Consider the following 26354-nt stretch of genomic DNA (forward strand, 5'->3'; position numbering starts at 1 on the left):
AAAACATTCATTATTCAATAGGGCCCAAACTATCAAAAACCAGCGGTTTCAATGAACACACATTTCTTGGTAGAATCATGCAGGACTGAAATTTTTGATGTTTTTCTACTCCTCTCATGAGCCCAAACAAGTCTCTAAAAGCATGAGTTTGCAACTACTTTACTTTTGGAGAAAATTCAAAACATTCATTATTCAATAGAGCCCAATAGCAAAAACCAGCGTTTTGAATGAAGAATCACATTTCTTGGTAGAATCATGCAGGATTGAAATTTTTGATGGTTTTTTACTCCTCTCAACAGCCCAAACAAGTTTCTAAAAGGATGAGTTTGCCACTACTTTACTTTTGGAGAAAATTCAAAACATTCATTATTCAATAGGGCCCAAACTATCAAAAACCAGCGGTTTCAATGAACACACATTTCTTGGTAGAATCATGCAGGACTGAAATTTTTGATGTTTTTCTACTCCTCTCATGAGCCCAAACAAGTCTCTAAAAGCATGAGTTTGCAACTACTTTACTTTTGGAGAAAATTCAAAACATTCATTATTCAATAGGGCCCAAACTATCAAAAACCAGTGGTTTGAATGAACACATTTCTTGGTAGAATCATGCAGGACTGAAATTTTTGATGTTTTTCTACTCCTCTCATGAGCCCAAACAAGTCTCTAAAAGCATGAGTTTGCAACTACTTTACTTTTGGAGAAAATTCAAAACATTCATTATTCAATAGAGCCCAATAGCAAAAACCAGCGTTTTGAATGAAGAATCACATTTCTTGGTAGAATCATGCAGGATTGAAATTTTTGATGGTTTTTTACTCCTCTCAACAGCCCAAACAAGTTTCTAAAAGGATGAGATTGCAACTACTTTACTTTTGGAGAAAATTCAAAACATTCATTATTCAATAGGGCCCAAAATATCAAAAACCAGCGGTTTGAATGAACACACATTTCTTGGTAGAATCGTGCAGGACTGAAATTTTTGAAGTTTTTCTACTCCTCTCATGAGCCCAAACAAGTCTCTAAAAGGATGAGTTTGCAACTACTTTACTTTTGGAGAAAATTCAAAACATTCATTATTCAATAGAGCCCAATAGCAAAAACCAGCGTTTTGAATGAAGAATCACATTTCTTGGTAGAATCATGCAGGATTGAAATTTTTGATGGTTTTTTACTCCTCTCCACAGCCCAAACAAGTTTCTAAAAGGAGGAGTTTGCAACTACTTTACTTTTGGAGAAAATTCAAAACATTCATTATTCAATAGGGCCCAAACTATCAAAAACCAGCGGTTTCAATGAACACACATTTCTTGGTAGAATCATGCAGGAGTGAAATTTTTGATGTTTTTCTACTCCTCTCATGAGCCCAAACAAGTCTCTAAAAGCATGAGTTTGCAACTACTTTACTTTTGGAGAAAATTCAAAACATTCATTATTCAATAGAGCCCAATAGCAAAAACCAGCGTTTTGAATGAAGAATCACATTTCTTGGTAGAATCATGCAAGATTGAAATTTTTGATGGTTTTTTACTCCTCTCAACAGCCCAAACAAGTTTCTAAAAGGATGAGTTTAGAACTACTTTACTTTTGGAGAAAATTCAAAACATTCATTATTCAATAGAGCCCAATAGCAAAAACCAGCGTTTTGAATGAAGAATCACATTTCTTGGTAGAATCATGCAGGATTGAAATTTTTGATGGTTTTTTACTCCTCTCCACAGCCCAAACAAGTTTCTAAAAGGAGGAGTTTGCAACTACTTTACTTTTGGAGAAAATTCAAAACATTCATTATTCAATAGGGCCCAAACTATCAAAAACCAGCGGTTTCAATGAACACACATTTCTTGGTAGAATCATGCAGGAGTGAAATTTTTGATGTTTTTCTACTCCTCTCATGAGCCCAAACAAGTCTCTAAAAGCATGAGTTTGCAACTACTTTACTTTTGGAGAAAATTCAAAACATTCATTATTCAATAGAGCCCAATAGCAAAAACCAGCGTTTTGAATGAAGAATCACATTTCTTGGTAGAATCATGCAGGATTGAAATTTTTGATGGTTTTTTACTCCTCTCAACAGCCCAAACAAGTTTCTAAAAGGATGAGTTTGCAACTACTTTACTTTTGGAGAAAATTCAAAACATTCATTATTCAATAGGGCCCAAACTATCAAAAACCAGCGGTTTCAATGAACACACATTTCTTGGTAGAATCATGCAGGACTGAAATTTTTGATGTTTTTCTACTCCTCTCATGAGCCCAAACAAGTCTGTAAAAGCATGAGTTTGCAACTACTTTACTTTTGGAGAAAATTCAAAACATTCATTATTCAATAGAGCCCAATAGCAAAAACCAGCGTTTTGAATGAAGAATCACATTTCTTGGTAGAATCATGCAGGATTGAAATTTTTGATGGTTTTTTACTCCTCTCAACAGCCCAAACAAGTTTCTAAAAGGATGAGTTTGCAACTACTTTACTTTTGGAGAAAATTCAAAACATTCATTATTCAATAGGGCCCAAACTATCAAAAACCAGCGGTTTCAATGAACACACATTTCTTGGTAGAATCATGCAGGAGTGAAATTTTTGATGTTTTTCTACTCCTCTCATGAGCCCAAACAAGTCTGTAAAAGCATGAGTTTGCAACTACTTTACTTTTGGAGAAAATTCAAAACATTCATTATTCAATAGAGCCCAATAGCAAAAACCAGCGTTTTGAATGAAGAATCACATTTCTTGGTAGAATCATGCAGGATTGAAATTTTTGATGGTTTTTTACTCCTCTCAACAGCCCAAACAAGTTTCTAAAAGGATGAGTTTGCAACTACTTTACTTTTGGAGAAAATTCAAAACATTCATTATTCAATAGGGCCCAAACTATCAAAAACCAGCGGTTTCAATGAACACACATTTCTTGGTAGAATCATGCAGGACTGAAATTTTTGATGTTTTTCTACTCCTCTCATGAGCCCAAACAAGTCTCTAAAAGCATGAGTTTGCAACTACTTTACTTTTGGAGAAAATTCAAAACATTCATTATTCAATAGAGCCCAATAGCAAAAACCAGCGTTTTGAATGAAGAATCACATTTCTTGGTAGAATCATGCAGGATTGAAATTTTTGATGGTTTTTTACTCCTCTCAACAGCCCAAACAAGTTTCTAAAAGGATGAGTTTGCAACTACTTTACTTTTGGAGAAAATTCAAAACATTCATTATTCAATAGGGCCCAAACTATCAAAAACCAGCGGTTTCAATGAACACACATTTCTTGGTAGAATCATGCAGGACTGAAATTTTTGATGTTTTTCTACTCCTCTCATGAGCCCAAACAAGTCTCTAAAAGCATGAGTTTGCAACTACTTTACTTTTGGAGAAAATTCAAAACATTCATTATTCAATAGAGCCCAATAGCAAAAACCAGCGTTTTGAATGAAGAATCACATTTCTTGGTAGAATCATGAAGGATTGAAATTTTTGATGGTTTTTTACTCCTCTCAACAGCCCAAACAAGTTTCTAAAAGGATGAGTTTGCAACTACTTTACTTTTGGAGAAAATTCAAAACATTCATTATTCAATAGGGCCCAAACTATCAAAAACCAGCGGTTTCAATGAACACACATTTCTTGGTAGAATCATGCAGGACTGAAATTTTTGATGTTTTTCTACTCCTCTCATGAGCCCAAACAAGTCTCTAAAAGCATGAGTTTGCAACTACTTTACTTTTGGAGAAAATTCAAAACATTCATTATTCAATAGAGCCCAATAGCAAAAACCAGCGTTTTGAATGAAGAATCACATTTCTTGGTAGAATCATGCAGGATTGAAATTTTTGATGGTTTTTTACTCCTCTCAACAGCCCAAACAAGTTTCTAAAAGGATGAGTTTGCAACTACTTTACTTTTGGAGAAAATTCAAAACATTCATTATTCAATAGGGCCCAAACTATCAAAAACCAGCGGTTTCAATGAACACACATTTCTTGGTAGAATCATGAAGGCCTGAAATTTTTGATGTTTTTCTACGCCTCTCATGAGCCCAAACAAGTCTCTAAAAGCATGAGTTTGCAACTACTTTACTTTTGGAGAAAATTCAAAACATTCATTATTCAATAGAGCCCAATAGCAAAAATCAGGTTTTGAATGAAGAATCACATTTGTTGGTAAAATCATGCAGGATTGAAATTTTTGATGGTTTTTTACTCCTCTCAACAGCCCAAACAAGTTTCTAAAAGGATGAGTTTGCAACTACTTTACTTTTGGAGAAAATTCAAAACATTCATTATTCAATAGGGCCCAAACTATCAAAAACCAGCGGTTTCAATGAACACACATTTCTTGGTAGAATCATGAAGGCCTGAAATTTTTGATGTTTTTCTACGCCTCTCATGAGCCCAAACAAGTCTCTAAAAGCATGAGTTTGCAACTACTTTACTTTTGGAGAAAATTCAAAACATTCATTATTCAATAGAGCCCAATAGCAAAAACCAGCGTTTTGAATGAAGAATCACATTTCTTGGTAGAATCATGCAGGATTGAAATTTTTGATGGTTTTTTACTCCTCTCAACAGCCCAAACAAGTTTCTAAAAGGATGAGTTTGCAACTACTTTACTTTTGGAGAAAATTCAAAACATTCATTATTCAATAGGGCCCAAACTATCAAAAACCAGCGGTTTCAATGAACACACATTTCTTGGTAGAATCATGCAGGACTGAAATTTTTGATGTTTTTCTACTCCTCTCATGAGCCCAAACAAGTCTCTAAAAGCATGAGTTTGCAACTACTTTACTTTTGGAGAAAATTCAAAACATTCATTATTCAATAGAGCCCAATAGCAAAAACCAGCGTTTTGAATGAAGAATCACATTTCTTGGTAGAATCATGCAGGATTGAAATTTTTGATGGTTTTTTACTCCTCTCAACAGCCCAAACAAGTTTCTAAAAGGATGAGTTTGCAACTACTTTACTTTTGGAGAAAATTCAAAACATTCATTATGCAATAGGGCCCAAACTATCAAAAACCAGCGGTTTCAATGAACACACATTTCTTGGTAGAATCATGCAGGACTGAAATTTTTGATGTTTTTCTACTCCTCTCATGAGCCCAAACAAGTCTGTAAAAGCATGAGTTTGCAACTACTTTACTTTTGGAGAAAATTCAAAACATTCATTATTCAATAGAGCCCAATAGCAAAAACCAGAGTTTTGAATGAAGAATCACATTTCTTGGTAGAATCATGCAGGATTGAAATTTTTGATGGTTTTTTACTCCTCTCAACAGCCCAAACAAGTTTCTAAAAGGATGAGTTTGCAACTACTTTACTTTTGGAGAAAATTCAAAACATTCATTATTCAATAGGGCCCAAACTATCAAAAACCAGCGGTTTCAATGAACACACATTTCTTGGTAGAATCATGCAGGACTGAAATTTTTGATGTTTTTATACTCCTCTCATGAGCCCAAACAAGTCTCTAAAAGCATGAGTTTGCAACTACTTTACTTTTGGAGAAAATTCAAAACATTCATTATTCAATAGGGCCCAAACTATCAAAAACCAGCGGTTTGAATGAACACACATTTCTTGGTAGAATCATGCAGGACTGAAATTTTTGATGTTTTTCTACTCCTCTCATGAGCCCAAACAAGTCTCTAAAAGCATGAGTTTGCAACTACTTTACTTTTGGAGAAAATTCAAAACATTCATTATTAAATAGAGCCCAATAGCAAAAACCAGCGTTTTGAATGAAGAATCACATTTCTTGGTAGAATCATGCAGGATTGAAATTTTTGATGGTTTTTTACTCCTCTCAACAGCCCAAACAAGTTTCTAAAAGGATGAGTTTGCAACTACTTTACTTTTGGAGAAAATTCAAAACATTCATTATTCAATAGGGCCCAAACTATCAAAAACCAGCCGTTTCAATGAACACACATGTCTTGGTAGAATCATGCAGGACTGAAATTTTTGATGTTTTTCTACTCATCTCATGAGCCCAAACAAGTCTCTAAAAGCATGAGTTTGCAACTACTTTACTTTTGGAGAAAATTCAAAACATTCATTATTCAATAGAGCCCAATAGCAAAAACCAGCGTTTTGAATGAAGAATCACATTTCTTGGTAGAATCATGCAGGATTGAAATTTTTGATGGTTTTTTACTCCCCTCAACAGCCCAAACAAGTTTCTAAAAGGATGAGTTTGCAACTACTTTACTTTTGGAGAAAATTCAAAACATTCATTATTCAATAGGGCCCAAACTATCAAAAACCAGCGGTTTCAATGAACACACATTTCTTGGTAGAATCATGCAGGACTGAAATTTTTGATGTTTTTCTACTCCTCTCATGAGCCCAAACAAGTCTCTAAAAGCATGAGTTTGCAACTACTTTACTTTTGGAGAAAATTCAAAACATTCATTATTCAATAGAGCCCAATAGCAAAAACCAGCGTTTTGAATGAAGAATCACATTTCTTGGTAGAATCATGCAGGATTGAAATTTTTGATGGTTTTTTACTCCTCTCAACAGCCCAAACAAGTTTCTAAAAGGATGAGTTTGCAACTACTTTACTTTTGGAGAAAATTCAAAACATTCATTATTCAATAGGGCCCAAACTATCAAAAACCAGCGGTTTCAATGAACACACATTTCTTGGTAGAATCATCCAGGACTGAAATTTTTGATGTTTTTCTACTCCTCTCATGAGCCCAAACAAGTCTCTAAAAGCATGAGTTTGCAACTACTTTACTTTTGGAGAAAATTCAAAACATTCATTATTCAATAGAGCCCAATAGCAAAAACCAGCGTTTTGAATGAAGAATCACATTTCTTGGTAGAATCATGAAGGATTGAAATTTTTGATGGTTTTTTACTCCTCTCAACAGCCCAAACAAGTTTCTAAAAGTATGAGTTTGCAACTACTTTACTTTTGGAGAAAATTCAAAACATTCATTATTCAATAGGGCCCAAACTATCAAAAACCAGCGGTTTCAATGAACACACATTTCTTGGTAGAATCATGCAGGACTGAAATTTTTGATGTTTTTCTACTCCTCTCATGAGCCCAAACAAGTCTCTAAAAGCATGAGTTTGCAACTACTTTACTTTTGGAGAAAATTCAAAACATTCACTATTCAATAGAGCCCAATAGCAAAAATCAGGTTTTGAATGAAGAATCACATTTGTTGGTAAAATCATGCAGGATTGAAATTTTTGATGGTTTTTTACTCCTCTCAACAGCCCAAACAAGTTTCTAAAAGGATGAGTTTGCAATTACTTTACTTTTGGAGAAAATTCAAAACATTCATTATTCAATAGGGCCCAAACTATCAAAAACTAGCGGTTTCAATGAACACACATTTCTTGGTAGAATCATGAAGGCCTGAAATTTTTGATGTTTTTCTACGCCTCTCATGAGCCCAAACAAGTCTCTAAAAGCATGAGTTTGCAACTACTTTACTTTTGGAGAAAATTCAAAACATTCATTATTCAATAGAGCCCAATAGCAAAAACCAGCGTTTTGAATGAAGAATCACATTTCTTGGTAGAATCATGCAGGATTGAAATTTTTGATGGTTTTTTACTCCTCTCAACAGCCCAAACAAGTTTCTAAAAGGATGAGTTTGCAACTACTTTACTTTTGGAGAAAATTCAAAACATTCATTATTCAATAGGGCCCAAACTATCAAAAACCAGCGGTTTCAATGAACACACATTTCTTGGTAGAATCATGCAGGACTGAAATTTTTGATGTTTTTCTACTCCTCTCATGAGCCCAAACAAGTCTCTAAAAGCATGAGTTTGCAACTACTTTACTTTTGGAGAAAATTCAAAACATTCATTATTCAATAGAGCCCAATAGCAAAAACCAGCGTTTTGAATGAAGAATCACATTTCTTGGTAGAATCATGCAGGATTGAAATTTTTGTTGGTTTTTTACTCCTCTCAACAGCCCAAACAAGTTTCTAAAAGGATGAGTTTGCAACTACTTTACTTTTGGAGAAAATTCAAAACATTCATTATTCAATAGGGCCCAAACTATCAAAAACCAGCGGTTTCAATGAACACACATTTCTTGGTAGAATCATGCAGGACTGAAATTTTTGATGTTTTTATACTCCTCTCATGAGCCCAAACAAGTCTCTAAAAGCATGAGTTTGCAACTACTTTACTTTTGGAGAAAATTCAAAACATTCATTATTCAATAGGGCCCAAACTATCAAAAACCAGCGGTTTGAATGAACACACATTTCTTGGTAGAATCATGCAGGACTGAAATTTTTGATGTTTTTATACTCCTCTCATGAGCCCAAACAAGTCTCTAAAAGCATGAGTTTGCAACTACTTTACTTTTGGAGAAAATTCAAAACATTCATTATTAAATAGAGCCCAATAGCAAAAACCAGCGTTTTGAATGAAGAATCACATTTCTTGGTAGAATCATGCAGGATTGAAATTTTTGATGGTTTTTTACTCCTCTCAACAGCCCAAACAAGTTTCTAAAAGGATGAGTTTGCAACTACTTTACTTTTGGAGAAAATTCAAAACATTCATTATTCAATAGGGCCCAAACTATCAAAAACCAGCCGTTTCAATGAACACACATGTCTTGGTAGAATCATGCAGGACTGAAATTTTTGATGTTTTTCTACTCATCTCATGAGCCCAAACAAGTCTCTAAAAGCATGAGTTTGCAACTACTTTACTTTTGGAGAAAATTCAAAACATTCATTATTCAATAGAGCCCAATAGCAGAAACCAGCGTTTTGAATGAAGAATCACATTTCTTGGTAGAATCATGCAGGATTGAAATTTTTGATGGTTTTTTACTCCCCTCAACAGCCCAAACAAGTTTCTAAAAGGATGAGTTTGCAACTACTTTACTTTTGGAGAAAATTCAAAACATTCATTATTCAATAGGGCCCAAACTATCAAAAACCAGCGGTTTCAATGAACACACATTTCTTGGTAGAATCATGCAGGACTGAAATTTTTGATGTTTTTCTACTCCTCTCATGAGCCCAAACAAGTCTCTAAAAGCATGAGTTTGCAACTACTTTACTTTTGGAGAAAATTCAAAACATTCATTATTCAATAGAGCCCAATAGCAAAAACCAGCGTTTTGAATGAAGAATCACATTTCTTGGTAGAATCATGCAGGATTGAAATTTTTGATGGTTTTTTACTCCTCTCAACAGCCCAAACAAGTTTCTAAAAGGATGAGTTTGCAACTACTTTACTTTTGGAGAAAATTCAAAACATTCATTATTCAATAGGGTCCAAACTATCAAAAACCAGCGGTTTCAATGAACACACATTTCTTGGTAGAATCATGCAGGACTGAAATTTTTGATGTTTTTCTACTCCTCTCATGAGCCCAAAACAAGTCTCTAAAAGCATGAGTTTGCAACTACTTTACTTTTGGAGAAAATTCAAAACATTCATTATTCAATAGAGCCCAATAGCAAAAACCAGCGTTTTGAATGAAGAATCACATTTCTTGGTAGAATCATGCAGGATTGAAATTTTTGATGGTTTTTTACTCCTCTCAACAGCCCAAACAAGTTTCTAAAAGGATGAGTTTGCAACTACTTTACTTTTGGAGAAAATTCAAAACATTCATTATTCAATAGGGCCCAAACTATCAAAAACCAGCCGTTTCAATGAACACACATGTCTTGGTAGAATCATGCAGGACTGAAATTTTTGATGTTTTTCTACTCATCTCATGAGCCCAAACAAGTCTCTAAAAGCATGAGTTTGCAACTACTTTACTTTTGGAGAAAATTAAAAACATTCATTATTCAATAGAGCCCAATAGCAAAAACCAGCGTTTTGAATGAAGAATCACATTTCTTGGTAGAATCATGCAGGATTGAAATTTTTGATGGTTTTTTACTCCTCTCAACAGCCCAAACAAGTTTCTAAAAGGATGAGTTTGCAAATACTTTACTTTTGGAGAAAATTCAAAACATTCATTATTCAATAGGGCCCAAACTATCAAAAACCAGCGGTTTCAATGAACACACATTTCTTGGTAGAATCATGCAGGACTGAAATTTTTGATGTTTTTCTACTCCTCTCATGAGCCCAAACAAGTCTCTAAAAGCATGAGTTTGCAACTACTTTACTTTTGGAGAAAATTCAAAACATTCATTATTCAATAGAGCCCAATAGCAAAAACCAGCGTTTTGAATGAAGAATCACATTTCTTGGTAGAATCATGCAGGATTGAAATTTTTGATGGTTTTTTACTCCTCTCAACAGCCCAAACAAGTTTCTAAAAGGATGAGTTTGCAACTACTTTACTTTTGGAGAAAATTCAAAACATTCATTATTCAATAGGGCCCAAACTATCAAAAACTAGCGGTTTGAATGAACACATTTCTTGGTAGAATCATGCAGGACAGAAATTTTTGATGTTTTTCTACTCCTCTCATGAGCCCAAACAAGTCTCTAAAAGCATGAGTTTGCAACTGCTTTACTTTTGGAGAAAATTCAAAACATTCACTATTCAATAGAGCCCAATAGCAAAAATCAGGTTTTGAATGAAGAATCACATTTCTTGGTAAAATCATGCAGGATTGAAATTTTTGATGGTTTTTTACTCCTCTCAACAGCCCAAACAAGTTTCTAAAAGGATGAGTTTGCAACTACTTTACTTTTGGAGAAAATTCAAAACATTCATTATTCAATAGGGCCCAAACTATCAAAAACCAGCGGTTTCAATGAACACACATTTCTTGGTAGAATCATGCAGGACTGAAATTTTTGATGTTTTTCTACTCCTCTCATGAGCCCAAACAAGTCTCTAAAAGCATGAGTTTGCAACTACTTTACTTTTGGAGAAAATTCAAAACATTCATTATTCAATAGAGCCCAATAGCAAAAAACAGCGTTTTGAATGAAGAATCACATTTCTTGGTAGAATCATGCAGGATTGAAATTTTTGATGGTTTTTTACTCCTCTCAACAGCCCAAACAAGTTTCTAAAAGGATGAGTTTGCAACTACTTTACTTTTGGAGAAAATTCAAAACATTCATTATTCAATAGGGCCCAAACTATCAAAAACCAGCGGTTTCAATGAACACACAATTCTTGGTAGAATCATGCAGGACTGAAATTTTTGATGTTTTTCTACTCCTCTCATGAGCCCAAACAAGTCTCTAAAAGCATGAGTTTGCAACTACTTTACTTTTGGAGAAAATTCAAAACATTCATTATTCAATAGAGCCCAATAGCAAAAACCAGCGTTTTGAATGAAGAATCACATTTCTTGGTAGAATCATGCAGGATTGAAATTTTTGATGGTTTTTTACTCCTCTCAACAGCCCAAACAAGTTTCTAAAAGGATGAGTTTGCAACTACTTTACTTTTGGAGAAAATTCAAAACATTCATTATTCAATAGGGCCCAAACTATCAAAAACCAGCGGTTTCAATGAACACACATTTCTTGGTAGAATCATGCAGGACTGAAATTTTTGATGTTTTTCTACTCCTCTCATGAGCCCAAACAAGTCTCTAAAAGCATGAGTTTGCAACTACTTTACTTTTGGAGAAAATTCAAAACATTCATTATTCAATAGAGCCCAATAGCAAAAACCAGCGTTTTGAATGAAGAATCACATTTCTTGGTAGAATCATGCAGGATTGAAATTTTTGATGGTTTTTTACTCCTCTCAACAGCCCAAACAAGTTTCTAAAAGGATGAGTTTGCAACTACTTTACTTTTGGAGAAAATTCAAAACATTCATTATTCAATAGGGCCCAAACTATCAAAAACCAGCGGTTTCAATGAACACACATTTCTTGGTAGAATCATGCAGGACTGAAATTTTTGATGTTTTTCTACTCCTCTCATGAGCCCAAACAAGTCTCTAAAAGCATGAGTTTGCAACTACTTTACTTTTGGAGAAAATTCAAAACATTCATTATTCAATAGGGCCCAAACTATCAAAAACCAGTGGTTTGAATGAACACATTTCTTGGTAGAATCATGCAGGACTGAAATTTTTGATGTTTTTCTACTCCTCTCATGAGCCCAAACAAGTCTCTAAAAGCATGAGTTTGCAACTACTTTACTTTTGGAGAAAATTCAAAACATTCATTATTCAATAGAGCCCAATAGCAAAAACCAGCGTTTTGAATGAAGAATCACATTTCTTGGTAGAATCATGCAGGATTGAAATTTTTGATGGTTTTTTACTCCTCTCAACAGCCCAAACAAGTTTCTAAAAGGATGAGATTGCAACTACTTTACTTTTGGAGAAAATTCAAAACATTCATTATTCAATAGGGCCCAAAATATCAAAAACCAGCGGTTTGAATGAACACACATTTCTTGGTAGAATCGTGCAGGACTGAAATTTTTGAAGTTTTTCTACTCCTCTCATGAGCCCAAACAAGTCTCTAAAAGGATGAGTTTGCAACTACTTTACTTTTGGAGAAAATTCAAAACATTCATTATTCAATAGAGCCCAATAGCAAAAACCAGCGTTTTGAATGAAGAATCACATTTCTTGGTAGAATCATGCAGGATTGAAATTTTTGATGGTTTTTTACTCCTCTCCACAGCCCAAACAAGTTTCTAAAAGGAGGAGTTTGCAACTACTTTACTTTTGGAGAAAATTCAAAACATTCATTATTCAATAGGGCCCAAACTATCAAAAACCAGCGGTTTCAATGAACACACATTTCTTGGTAGAATCATGCAGGAGTGAAATTTTTGATGTTTTTCTACTCCTCTCATGAGCCCAAACAAGTCTCTAAAAGCATGAGTTTGCAACTACTTTACTTTTGGAGAAAATTCAAAACATTCATTATTCAATAGAGCCCAATAGCAAAAACCAGCGTTTTGAATGAAGAATCACATTTCTTGGTAGAATCATGCAAGATTGAAATTTTTGATGGTTTTTTACTCCTCTCAACAGCCCAAACAAGTTTCTAAAAGGATGAGTTTAGAACTACTTTACTTTTGGAGAAAATTCAAAACATTCATTATTCAATAGAGCCCAATAGCAAAAACCAGCGTTTTGAATGAAGAATCACATTTCTTGGTAGAATCATGCAGGATTGAAATTTTTGATGGTTTTTTACTCCTCTCCACAGCCCAAACAAGTTTCTAAAAGGAGGAGTTTGCAACTACTTTACTTTTGGAGAAAATTCAAAACATTCATTATTCAATAGGGCCCAAACTATCAAAAACCAGCGGTTTCAATGAACACACATTTCTTGGTAGAATCATGCAGGAGTGAAATTTTTGATGTTTTTCTACTCCTCTCATGAGCCCAAACAAGTCTCTAAAAGCATGAGTTTGCAACTACTTTACTTTTGGAGAAAATTCAAAACATTCATTATTCAATAGAGCCCAATAGCAAAAACCAGCGTTTTGAATGAAGAATCACATTTCTTGGTAGAATCATGCAGGATTGAAATTTTTGATGGTTTTTTACTCCTCTCAACAGCCCAAACAAGTTTCTAAAAGGATGAGTTTGCAACTACTTTACTTTTGGAGAAAATTCAAAACATTCATTATTCAATAGGGCCCAAACTATCAAAAACCAGCGGTTTCAATGAACACACATTTCTTGGTAGAATCATGCAGGACTGAAATTTTTGATGTTTTTCTACTCCTCTCATGAGCCCAAACAAGTCTGTAAAAGCATGAGTTTGCAACTACTTTACTTTTGGAGAAAATTCAAAACATTCATTATTCAATAGAGCCCAATAGCAAAAACCAGCGTTTTGAATGAAGAATCACATTTCTTGGTAGAATCATGCAGGATTGAAATTTTTGATGGTTTTTTACTCCTCTCAACAGCCCAAACAAGTTTCTAAAAGGATGAGTTTGCAACTACTTTACTTTTGGAGAAAATTCAAAACATTCATTATTCAATAGGGCCCAAACTATCAAAAACCAGCGGTTTCAATGAACACACATTTCTTGGTAGAATCATGCAGGAGTGAAATTTTTGATGTTTTTCTACTCCTCTCATGAGCCCAAACAAGTCTGTAAAAGCATGAGTTTGCAACTACTTTACTTTTGGAGAAAATTCAAAACATTCATTATTCAATAGAGCCCAATAGCAAAAACCAGCGTTTTGAATGAAGAATCACATTTCTTGGTAGAATCATGCAGGATTGAAATTTTTGATGGTTTTTTACTCCTCTCAACAGCCCAAACAAGTTTCTAAAAGGATGAGTTTGCAACTACTTTACTTTTGGAGAAAATTCAAAACATTCATTATTCAATAGGGCCCAAACTATCAAAAACCAGCGGTTTCAATGAACACACATTTCTTGGTAGAATCATGCAGGACTGAAATTTTTGATGTTTTTCTACTCCTCTCATGAGCCCAAACAAGTCTCTAAAAGCATGAGTTTGCAACTACTTTACTTTTGGAGAAAATTCAAAACATTCATTATTCAATAGAGCCCAATAGCAAAAACCAGCGTTTTGAATGAAGAATCACATTTCTTGGTAGAATCATGCAGGATTGAAATTTTTGATGGTTTTTTACTCCTCTCAACAGCCCAAACAAGTTTCTAAAAGGATGAGTTTGCAACTACTTTACTTTTGGAGAAAATTCAAAACATTCATTATTCAATAGGGCCCAAACTATCAAAAACCAGCGGTTTCAATGAACACACATTTCTTGGTAGAATCATGCAGGACTGAAATTTTTGATGTTTTTCTACTCCTCTCATGAGCCCAAACAAGTCTCTAAAAGCATGAGTTTGCAACTACTTTACTTTTGGAGAAAATTCAAAACATTCATTATTCAATAGAGCCCAATAGCAAAAACCAGCGTTTTGAATGAAGAATCACATTTCTTGGTAGAATCATGAAGGATTGAAATTTTTGATGGTTTTTTACTCCTCTCAACAGCCCAAACAAGTTTCTAAAAGGATGAGTTTGCAACTACTTTACTTTTGGAGAAAATTCAAAACATTCATTATTCAATAGGGCCCAAACTATCAAAAACCAGCGGTTTCAATGAACACACATTTCTTGGTAGAATCATGCAGGACTGAAATTTTTGATGTTTTTCTACTCCTCTCATGAGCCCAAACAAGTCTCTAAAAGCATGAGTTTGCAACTACTTTACTTTTGGAGAAAATTCAAAACATTCATTATTCAATAGAGCCCAATAGCAAAAACCAGCGTTTTGAATGAAGAATCACATTTCTTGGTAGAATCATGCAGGATTGAAATTTTTGATGGTTTTTTACTCCTCTCAACAGCCCAAACAAGTTTCTAAAAGGATGAGTTTGCAACTACTTTACTTTTGGAGAAAATTCAAAACATTCATTATTCAATAGGGCCCAAACTATCAAAAACCAGCGGTTTCAATGAACACACATTTCTTGGTAGAATCATGAAGGCCTGAAATTTTTGATGTTTTTCTACGCCTCTCATGAGCCCAAACAAGTCTCTAAAAGCATGAGTTTGCAACTACTTTACTTTTGGAGAAAATTCAAAACATTCATTATTCAATAGAGCCCAATAGCAAAAATCAGGTTTTGAATGAAGAATCACATTTGTTGGTAAAATCATGCAGGATTGAAATTTTTGATGGTTTTTTACTCCTCTCAACAGCCCAAACAAGTTTCTAAAAGGATGAGTTTGCAACTACTTTACTTTTGGAGAAAATTCAAAACATTCATTATTCAATAGGGCCCAAACTATCAAAAACCAGCGGTTTCAATGAACACACATTTCTTGGTAGAATCATGAAGGCCTGAAATTTTTGATGTTTTTCTACGCCTCTCATGAGCCCAAACAAGTCTCTAAAAGCATGAGTTTGCAACTACTTTACTTTTGGAGAAAATTCAAAACATTCATTATTCAATAGAGCCCAATAGCAAAAACCAGCGTTTTGAATGAAGAATCACATTTCTTGGTAGAATCATGCAGGATTGAAATTTTTGATGGTTTTTTACTCCTCTCAACAGCCCAAACAAGTTTCTAAAAGGATGAGTTTGCAACTACTTTACTTTTGGAGAAAATTCAAAACATTCATTATTCAATAGGGCCCAAACTATCAAAAACCAGCGGTTTCAATGAACACACATTTCTTGGTAGAATCATGCAGGACTGAAATTTTTGATGTTTTTCTACTCCTCTCATGAGCCCAAACAAGTCTCTAAAAGCATGAGTTTGCAACTACTTTACTTTTGGAGAAAATTCAAAACATTCATTATTCAATAGAGCCCAATAGCAAAAACCAGCGTTTTGAATGAAGAATCACATTTCTTGGTAGAATCATGCAGGATTGAAATTTTTGATGGTTTTTTACTCCTCTCAACAGCCCAAACAAGTTTCTAAAAGGATGAGTTTGCAACTACTTTACTTTTGGAGAAAATTCAAAACATTCATTATGCAATAGGGCCCAAACTATCAAAAACCAGCGGTTTCAATGAACACACATTTCTTGGTAGAATCATGCAGGACTGAAATTTTTGATGTTTTTCTACTCCTCTCATGAGCCCAAACAAGTCTGTAAAAGCATGAGTTTGCAACTACTTTACTTTTGGAGAAAATTCAAAACATTCATTATTCAATAGAGCCCAATAGCAAAAACCAGAGTTTTGAATGAAGAATCACATTTCTTGGTAGAATCATGCAGGATTGAAATTTTTGATGGTTTTTTACTCCTCTCAACAGCCCAAACAAGTTTCTAAAAGGATGAGTTTGCAACTACTTTACTTTTGGAGAAAATTCAAAACATTCATTATTCAATAGGGCCCAAACTATCAAAAACCAGCGGTTTCAATGAACACACATTTCTTGGTAGAATCATGCAGGACTGAAATTTTTGATGTTTTTATACTCCTCTCATGAGCCCAAACAAGTCTCTAAAAGCATGAGTTTGCAACTACTTTACTTTTGGAGAAAATTCAAAACATTCATTATTCAATAGGGCCCAAACTATCAAAAACCAGCGGTTTGAATGAACACACATTTCTTGGTAGAATCATGCAGGACTGAAATTTTTGATGTTTTTCTACTCCTCTCATGAGCCCAAACAAGTCTCTAAAAGCATGAGTTTGCAACTACTTTACTTTTGGAGAAAATTCAAAACATTCATTATTAAATAGAGCCCAATAGCAAAAACCAGCGTTTTGAATGAAGAATCACATTTCTTGGTAGAATCATGCAGGATTGAAATTTTTGATGGTTTTTTACTCCTCTCAACAGCCCAAACAAGTTTCTAAAAGGATGAGTTTGCAACTACTTTACTTTTGGAGAAAATTCAAAACATTCATTATTCAATAGGGCCCAAACTATCAAAAACCAGCCGTTTCAATGAACACACATGTCTTGGTAGAATCATGCAGGACTGAAATTTTTGATGTTTTTCTACTCATCTCATGAGCCCAAACAAGTCTCTAAAAGCATGAGTTTGCAACTACTTTACTTTTGGAGAAAATTCAAAACATTCATTATTCAATAGAGCCCAATAGCAAAAACCAGCGTTTTGAATGAAGAATCACATTTCTTGGTAGAATCATGCAGGATTGAAATTTTTGATGGTTTTTTACTCCCCTCAACAGCCCAAACAAGTTTCTAAAAGGATGAGTTTGCAACTACTTTACTTTTGGAGAAAATTCAAAACATTCATTATTCAATAGGGCCCAAACTATCAAAAACCAGCGGTTTCAATGAACACACATTTCTTGGTAGAATCATGCAGGACTGAAATTTTTGATGTTTTTCTACTCCTCTCATGAGCCCAAACAAGTCTCTAAAAGCATGAGTTTGCAACTACTTTACTTTTGGAGAAAATTCAAAACATTCATTATTCAATAGAGCCCAATAGCAAAAACCAGCGTTTTGAATGAAGAATCACATTTCTTGGTAGAATCATGCAGGATTGAAATTTTTGATGGTTTTTTACTCCTCTCAACAGCCCAAACAAGTTTCTAAAAGGATGAGTTTGCAACTACTTTACTTTTGGAGAAAATTCAAAACATTCATTATTCAATAGGGCCCAAACTATCAAAAACCAGCGGTTTCAATGAACACACATTTCTTGGTAGAATCATCCAGGACTGAAATTTTTGATGTTTTTCTACTCCTCTCATGAGCCCAAACAAGTCTCTAAAAGCATGAGTTTGCAACTACTTTACTTTTGGAGAAAATTCAAAACATTCATTATTCAATAGAGCCCAATAGCAAAAACCAGCGTTTTGAATGAAGAATCACATTTCTTGGTAGAATCATGAAGGATTGAAATTTTTGATGGTTTTTTACTCCTCTCAACAGCCCAAACAAGTTTCTAAAAGTATGAGTTTGCAACTACTTTACTTTTGGAGAAAATTCAAAACATTCATTATTCAATAGGGCCCAAACTATCAAAAACCAGCGGTTTCAATGAACACACATTTCTTGGTAGAATCATGCAGGACTGAAATTTTTGATGTTTTTCTACTCCTCTCATGAGCCCAAACAAGTCTCTAAAAGCATGAGTTTGCAACTACTTTACTTTTGGAGAAAATTCAAAACATTCACTATTCAATAGAGCCCAATAGCAAAAATCAGGTTTTGAATGAAGAATCACATTTGTTGGTAAAATCATGCAGGATTGAAATTTTTGATGGTTTTTTACTCCTCTCAACAGCCCAAACAAGTTTCTAAAAGGATGAGTTTGCAATTACTTTACTTTTGGAGAAAATTCAAAACATTCATTATTCAATAGGGCCCAAACTATCAAAAACCAGCGGTTTCAATGAACACACATTTCTTGGTAGAATCATGAAGGCCTGAAATTTTTGATGTTTTTCTACGCCTCTCATGAGCCCAAACAAGTCTCTAAAAGCATGAGTTTGCAACTACTTTACTTTTGGAGAAAATTCAAAACATTCATTATTCAATAGAGCCCAATAGCAAAAACCAGCGTTTTGAATGAAGAATCACATTTCTTGGTAGAATCATGCAGGATTGAAATTTTTGATGGTTTTTTACTCCTCTCAACAGCCCAAACAAGTTTCTAAAAGGATGAGTTTGCAACTACTTTACTTTTGGAGAAAATTCAAAACATTCATTATTCAATAGGGCCCAAACTATCAAAAACCAGCGGTTTCAATGAACACACATTTCTTGGTAGAATCATGCAGGACTGAAATTTTTGATGTTTTTCTACTCCTCTCATGAGCCCAAACAAGTCTCTAAAAGCATGAGTTTGCAACTACTTTACTTTTGGAGAAAATTCAAAACATTCATTATTCAATAGAGCCCAATAGCAAAAACCAGCGTTTTGAATGAAGAATCACATTTCTTGGTAGAATCATGCAGGATTGAAATTTTTGTTGGTTTTTTACTCCTCTCAACAGCCCAAACAAGTTTCTAAAAGGATGAGTTTGCAACTACTTTACTTTTGGAGAAAATTCAAAACATTCATTATTCAATAGGGCCCAAACTATCAAAAACCAGCGGTTTCAATGAACACACATTTCTTGGTAGAATCATGCAGGACTGAAATTTTTGATGTTTTTATACTCCTCTCATGAGCCCAAACAAGTCTCTAAAAGCATGAGTTTGCAACTACTTTACTTTTGGAGAAAATTCAAAACATTCATTATTCAATAGGGCCCAAACTATCAAAAACCAGCGGTTTGAATGAACACACATTTCTTGGTAGAATCATGCAGGACTGAAATTTTTGATGTTTTTATACTCCTCTCATGAGCCCAAACAAGTCTCTAAAAGCATGAGTTTGCAACTACTTTACTTTTGGAGAAAATTCAAAACATTCATTATTAAATAGAGCCCAATAGCAAAAACCAGCGTTTTGAATGAAGAATCACATTTCTTGGTAGAATCATGCAGGATTGAAATTTTTGATGGTTTTTTACTCCTCTCAACAGCCCAAACAAGTTTCTAAAAGGATGAGTTTGCAACTACTTTACTTTTGGAGAAAATTCAAAACATTCATTATTCAATAGGGCCCAAACTATCAAAAACCAGCCGTTTCAATGAACACACATGTCTTGGTAGAATCATGCAGGACTGAAATTTTTGATGTTTTTCTACTCATCTCATGAGCCCAAACAAGTCTCTAAAAGCATGAGTTTGCAACTACTTTACTTTTGGAGAAAATTCAAAACATTCATTATTCAATAGAGCCCAATAGCAGAAACCAGCGTTTTGAATGAAGAATCACATTTCTTGGTAGAATCATGCAGGATTGAAATTTTTGATGGTTTTTTACTCCCCTCAACAGCCCAAACAAGTTTCTAAAAGGATGAGTTTGCAACTACTTTACTTTTGGAGAAAATTCAAAACATTCATTATTCAATAGGGCCCAAACTATCAAAAACCAGCGGTTTCAATGAACACACATTTCTTGGTAGAATCATGCAGGACTGAAATTTTTGATGTTTTTCTACTCCTCTCATGAGCCCAAACAAGTCTCTAAAAGCATGAGTTTGCAACTACTTTACTTTTGGAGAAAATTCAAAACATTCATTATTCAATAGAGCCCAATAGCAAAAACCAGCGTTTTGAATGAAGAATCACATTTCTTGGTAGAATCATGCAGGATTGAAATTTTTGATGGTTTTTTACTCCTCTCAACAGCCCAAACAAGTTTCTAAAAGGATGAGTTTGCAACTACTTTACTTTTGGAGAAAATTCAAAACATTCATTATTCAATAGGGTCCAAACTATCAAAAACCAGCGGTTTCAATGAACACACATTTCTTGGTAGAATCATGCAGGACTGAAATTTTTGATGTTTTTCTACTCCTCTCATGAGCCCAAACAAGTCTCTAAAAGCATGAGTTTGCAACTACTTTACTTTTGGAGAAAATTCAAAACATTCATTATTCAATAGAGCCCAATAGCAAAAACCAGCGTTTTGAATGAAGAATCACATTTCTTGGTAGAATCATGCAGGATTGAAATTTTTGATGGTTTTTTACTCCTCTCAACAGCCCAAACAAGTTTCTAAAAGGATGAGTTTGCAACTACTTTACTTTTGGAGAAAATTCAAAACATTCATTATTCAATAGGGCCCAAACTATCAAAAACCAGCCGTTTCAATGAACACACATGTCTTGGTAGAATCATGCAGGACTGAAATTTTTGATGTTTTTCTACTCATCTCATGAGCCCAAACAAGTCTCTAAAAGCATGAGTTTGCAACTACTTTACTTTTGGAGAAAATTAAAAACATTCATTATTCAATAGAGCCCAATAGCAAAAACCAGCGTTTTGAATGAAGAATCACATTTCTTGGTAGAATCATGCAGGATTGAAATTTTTGATGGTTTTTTACTCCTCTCAACAGCCCAAACAAGTTTCTAAAAGGATGAGTTTGCAAATACTTTACTTTTGGAGAAAATTCAAAACATTCATTATTCAATAGGGCCCAAACTATCAAAAACCAGCGGTTTCAATGAACACACATTTCTTGGTAGAATCATGCAGGACTGAAATTTTTGATGTTTTTCTACTCCTCTCATGAGCCCAAACAAGTCTCTAAAAGCATGAGTTTGCAACTACTTTACTTTTGGAGAAAATTCAAAACATTCATTATTCAATAGAGCCCAATAGCAAAAACCAGCGTTTTGAATGAAGAATCACATTTCTTGGTAGAATCATGCAGGATTGAAATTTTTGATGGTTTTTTACTCCTCTCAACAGCCCAAACAAGTTTCTAAAAGGATGAGTTTGCAACTACTTTACTTTTGGAGAAAATTCAAAACATTCATTATTCAATAGGGCCCAAACTATCAAAAACTAGCGGTTTGAATGAACACATTTCTTGGTAGAATCATGCAGGACAGAAATTTTTGATGTTTTTCTACTCCTCTCATGAGCCCAAACAAGTCTCTAAAAGCATGAGTTTGCAACTGCTTTACTTTTGGAGAAAATTCAAAACATTCACTATTCAATAGAGCCCAATAGCAAAAATCAGGTTTTGAATGAAGAATCACATTTCTTGGTAAAATCATGCAGGATTGAAATTTTTGATGGTTTTTTACTCCTCTCAACAGCCCAAACAAGTTTCTAAAAGGATGAGTTTGCAACTACTTTACTTTTGGAGAAAATTCAAAACATTCATTATTCAATAGGGCCCAAACTATCAAAAACCAGCGGTTTCAATGAACACACATTTCTTGGTAGAATCATGCAGGACTGAAATTTTTGATGTTTTTCTACTCCTCTCATGAGCCCAAACAAGTCTCTAAAAGCATGAGTTTGCAACTACTTTACTTTTGGAGAAAATTCAAAACATTCATTATTCAATAGAGCCCAATAGCAAAAAACAGCGTTTTGAATGAAGAATCACATTTCTTGGTAGAATCATGCAGGATTGAAATTTTTGATGGTTTTTTACTCCTCTCAACAGCCCAAACAAGTTTCTAAAAGGATGAGTTTGCAACTACTTTACTTTTGGAGAAAATTCAAAACATTCATTATTCAATAGGGCCCAAACTATCAAAAACCAGCGGTTTCAATGAACACACAATTCTTGGTAGAATCATGCAGGACTGAAATTTTTGATGTTTTTCTACTCCTCTCATGAGCCCAAACAAGTCTCTAAAAGCATGAGTTTGCAACTACTTTACTTTTGGAGAAAATTCAAAACATTCATTATTCAATAGAGCCCAATAGCAAAAACCAGCGTTTTGAATGAAGAATCACATTTCTTGGTAGAATCATGCAGGATTGAAATTTTTGATGGTTTTTTACTCCTCTCAACAGCCCAAACAAGTTTCTAAAAGGATGAGTTTGCAACTACTTTACTTTTGGAGAAAATTCAAAACATTCATTATTCAATAGGGCCCAAACTATCAAAAACCAGCGGTTTCAATGAACACACATTTCTTGGTAGAATCATGCAGGACTGAAATTTTTGATGTTTTTCTACTCCTCTCATGAGCCCAAACAAGTCTCTAAAAGCATGAGTTTGCAACTACTTTACTTTTGGAGAAAATTCAAAACATTCATTATTCAATAGAGCCCAATAGCAAAAACCAGCGTTTTGAATGAAGAATCACATTTCTTGGTAGAATCATGCAGGATTGAAATTTTTGATGGTTTTTTACTCCTCTCAACAGCCCAAACAAGTTTCTAAAAGGATGAGTTTGCAACTACTTTACTTTTGGAGAAAATTCAAAACATTCATTATTCAATAGGGCCCAAACTATCAAAAACCAGCGGTTTCAATGAACACACATTTCTTGGTAGAATCATGCAGGACTGAAATTTTTGATGTTTTTCTACTCCTCTCATGAGCCCAAACAAGTCTCTAAAAGCATGAGTTTGCAACTACTTTACTTTTGGAGAAAATTCAAAACATTCATTATTCAATAGAGCCCAATAGCAAAAACCAGCGTTTTGAATGAAGAATCACATTTCTTGGTAGAATCATGCAGGATTGAAATTTTTGATGGTTTTTTACTCCTCTCAACAGCCCAAACAAGTTTCTAAAAGGATGAGTTTGCAACTACTTTACTTTTGGAGAAAATTCAAAACATTCATTATTCAATAGGGCCCAAACTATCAAAATCCAGCCGTTTCAATGAACACACATGTCTTGGTAGAATCATGCAGGACTGAAATTTTTGATGTTTTTCTACTCATCTCATGATCCCAAACAAGTCTCTAAAAGCATGAGTTTGCAACTACTTTACTTTTGGAGAAAATTTAAAACATTCATTATTCAATAGAGCCCAATAGCAAAAACCAGCGTTTTGAATGAAGAATCACATTTCTTGGTAGAATCATGCAGGATTGAAATTTTTGATGGTTTTTTACTCCTCTCAACAGCCCAAACAAGTTTCTAAAAGGATGAGTTTGCAACTACTTTACTTTTGGAGAAAATTCAAAACATTCATTATTCAATAGGGCCCAAACTATCAAAAACCAGCGGTTTCAATGAACACACATTTCTTGGTAGAATCATCCAGGACTGAAATTTTTGATGTTTTTCTACTCCTCTCATGAGCCCAAACAAGTCTCTAAAAGCATGAGTTTGCAACTACTTTACTTTTGGAGAAAATTCAAAACATTCATTATTCAATAGAGCCCAATAGCAAAAACCAGCGTTTTGAATGAAGAATCACATTTCTTGGTAGAATCATGAAGGATTGAAATTTTTGATGGTTTTTTACTCCTCTCAACAGCCCAAACAAGTTTCTAAAAGGATGAGTTTGCAACTACTTTACTTTTGGAGAAAATTCAAAACATTCATTATTCAATAGGGCCCAAACTATCAAAAACCAGCGGTTTCAATGAACACACATTTCTTGGTAGAATCATGCAGGACTGAAATTTTTGATGTTTTTCTACTCCTCTCATGAGCCCAAACAAGTCTCTAAAAGCATGAGTTTGCAACTACTTTACTTTTGGAGAAAATTCAAAACATTCATTATTCAATAGAGCCCAATAGCAAAAACCAGCGTTTTGAATGAAGAATCACATTTCTTGGTAGAATCATGCAGGATTGAAATTTTTGATGGTTTTTTACTCCTCTCAACAGCCCAAACAAGTTTCTAAAAGGATGAGTTTGCAACTACTTTACTTTTGGAGAAAATTCAAAACATTCATTATTCAATAGGGCCCAAACTATCAAAAACCAGCGGTTTGAATGAACACATTTCTTGGTAGAATCATGCAGGACTGAAATTTTTGATGTTTTTCTACTCCTCTCATGAGCCCAAACAAGTCTCTAAAAGCATGAGTTTGCAACTACTTTACTTTTGGAGAAAATTCAAAACATTCACTATTCAATAGAGCCCAATAGCAAAAATCAGGTTTTGAATGAAGAATCACATTTGTTGGTAAAATCATGCAGGATTGAAATTTTTGATGGTTTTTTACTCCTCTCAACAGCCCAAACAAGTTTCTAAAAGGATGAGTTTGCAACTACTTTACTTTTGGAGAAAATTCAAAACATTCATTATTCAATAGGGCCCAAACTATCAAAAACCAGCGGTTTCAATGAACACACATTTCTTGGTAGAATCATGCAGGACTGAAATTTTTGATGTTTTTCTACTCCTCTCATGAGCCCAAACAAGTCTCTAAAAGCATGAGTTTGCAACTACTTTACTTTTGGAGAAAATTCAAAACATTCATTATTCAATAGAGCCCAATAGCAAAAAACAGCGTTTTGAATGAAGAATCACATTTCTTGGTAGAATCATGCAGGATTGAAATTTTTGATGGTTTTTTACTCCTCTCAACAGCCCAAACAAGTTTCTAAAAGGATGAGTTTGCAACTACTTTACTTTTGGAGAAAATTCAAAACATTCATTATTCAATAGGGCCCAAACTATCAAAAACCAGCGGTTTCAATGAACACACAATTCTTGGTAGAATCATGCAGGACTGAAATTTTTGATGTTTTTCTACTCCTCTCATGAGCCCAAACAAGTCTCTAAAAGCATGAGTTTGCAACTACTTTACTTTTGGAGAAAATTCAAAACATTCATTATTCAATAGAGCCCAATAGCAAAAACCAGCGTTTTGAATGAAGAATCACATTTCTTGGTAGAATCATGCAGGATTGAAATTTTTGATGGTTTTTTACTCCTCTCAACAGCCCAAACAAGTTTCTAAAAGGATGAGTTTGCAACTACTTTACTTTTGGAGAAAATTCAAAACATTCATTATTCAATAGGGCCCAATAGCAAAAACCAGCGTTTTGAATGAAGAATCACATTTCTTGGTAGAATCATGCAGGATTGAAATTTTTGATGGTTTTTTACTCCTCTCAACAGCCCAAACAAGTTTCTAAAAGGATGAGTTTGCAACTACTTTACTTTTGGAGAAAATTCAAAACATTCATTATTCAATAGGGCCCAAACTATCAAAAACCAGCGGTTTCAATGAACACACATTTCTTGGTAGAATCATGCAGGACTGAAATTTTTGATGTTTTTCTACTCCTCTCATGAGCCCAAACAAGTCTCTAAAAGCATGAGTTTGCAACTACTTTACTTTTGGAGAAAATTCAAAACATTCATTATTCAATAGAGCCCAATAGCAAAAACCAGCGTTTTGAATGAAGAATCACATTTCTTGGTAGAATCATGCAGGATTGAAATTTTTGATGGTTTTTTACTCCTCTCAACAGCCCAAACAAGTTTCTAAAAGGATGAGTTTGCAACTACTTTACTTTTGGAGAAAATTCAAAACATTCATTATTCAATAGGGCCCAAACTATCAAAATCCAGCCGTTTCAATGAACACACATGTCTTGGTAGAATCATGCAGGACTGAAATTTTTGATGTTTTTCTACTCATCTCATGATCCCAAACAAGTCTCTAAAAGCATGAGTTTGCAACTACTTTACTTTTGGAGAAAATTTAAAACATTCATTATTCAATAGAGCCC

The sequence above is a fragment of the Dendrobates tinctorius genome, unplaced genomic scaffold (genome assembly GCF_039654945.1).
Source record: "Dendrobates tinctorius isolate UK_male_01 unplaced genomic scaffold, ASM3965494v1 ptg000125l, whole genome shotgun sequence".
Classification (NCBI taxonomy): domain Eukaryota; kingdom Metazoa; phylum Chordata; class Amphibia; order Anura; family Dendrobatidae; genus Dendrobates; species Dendrobates tinctorius.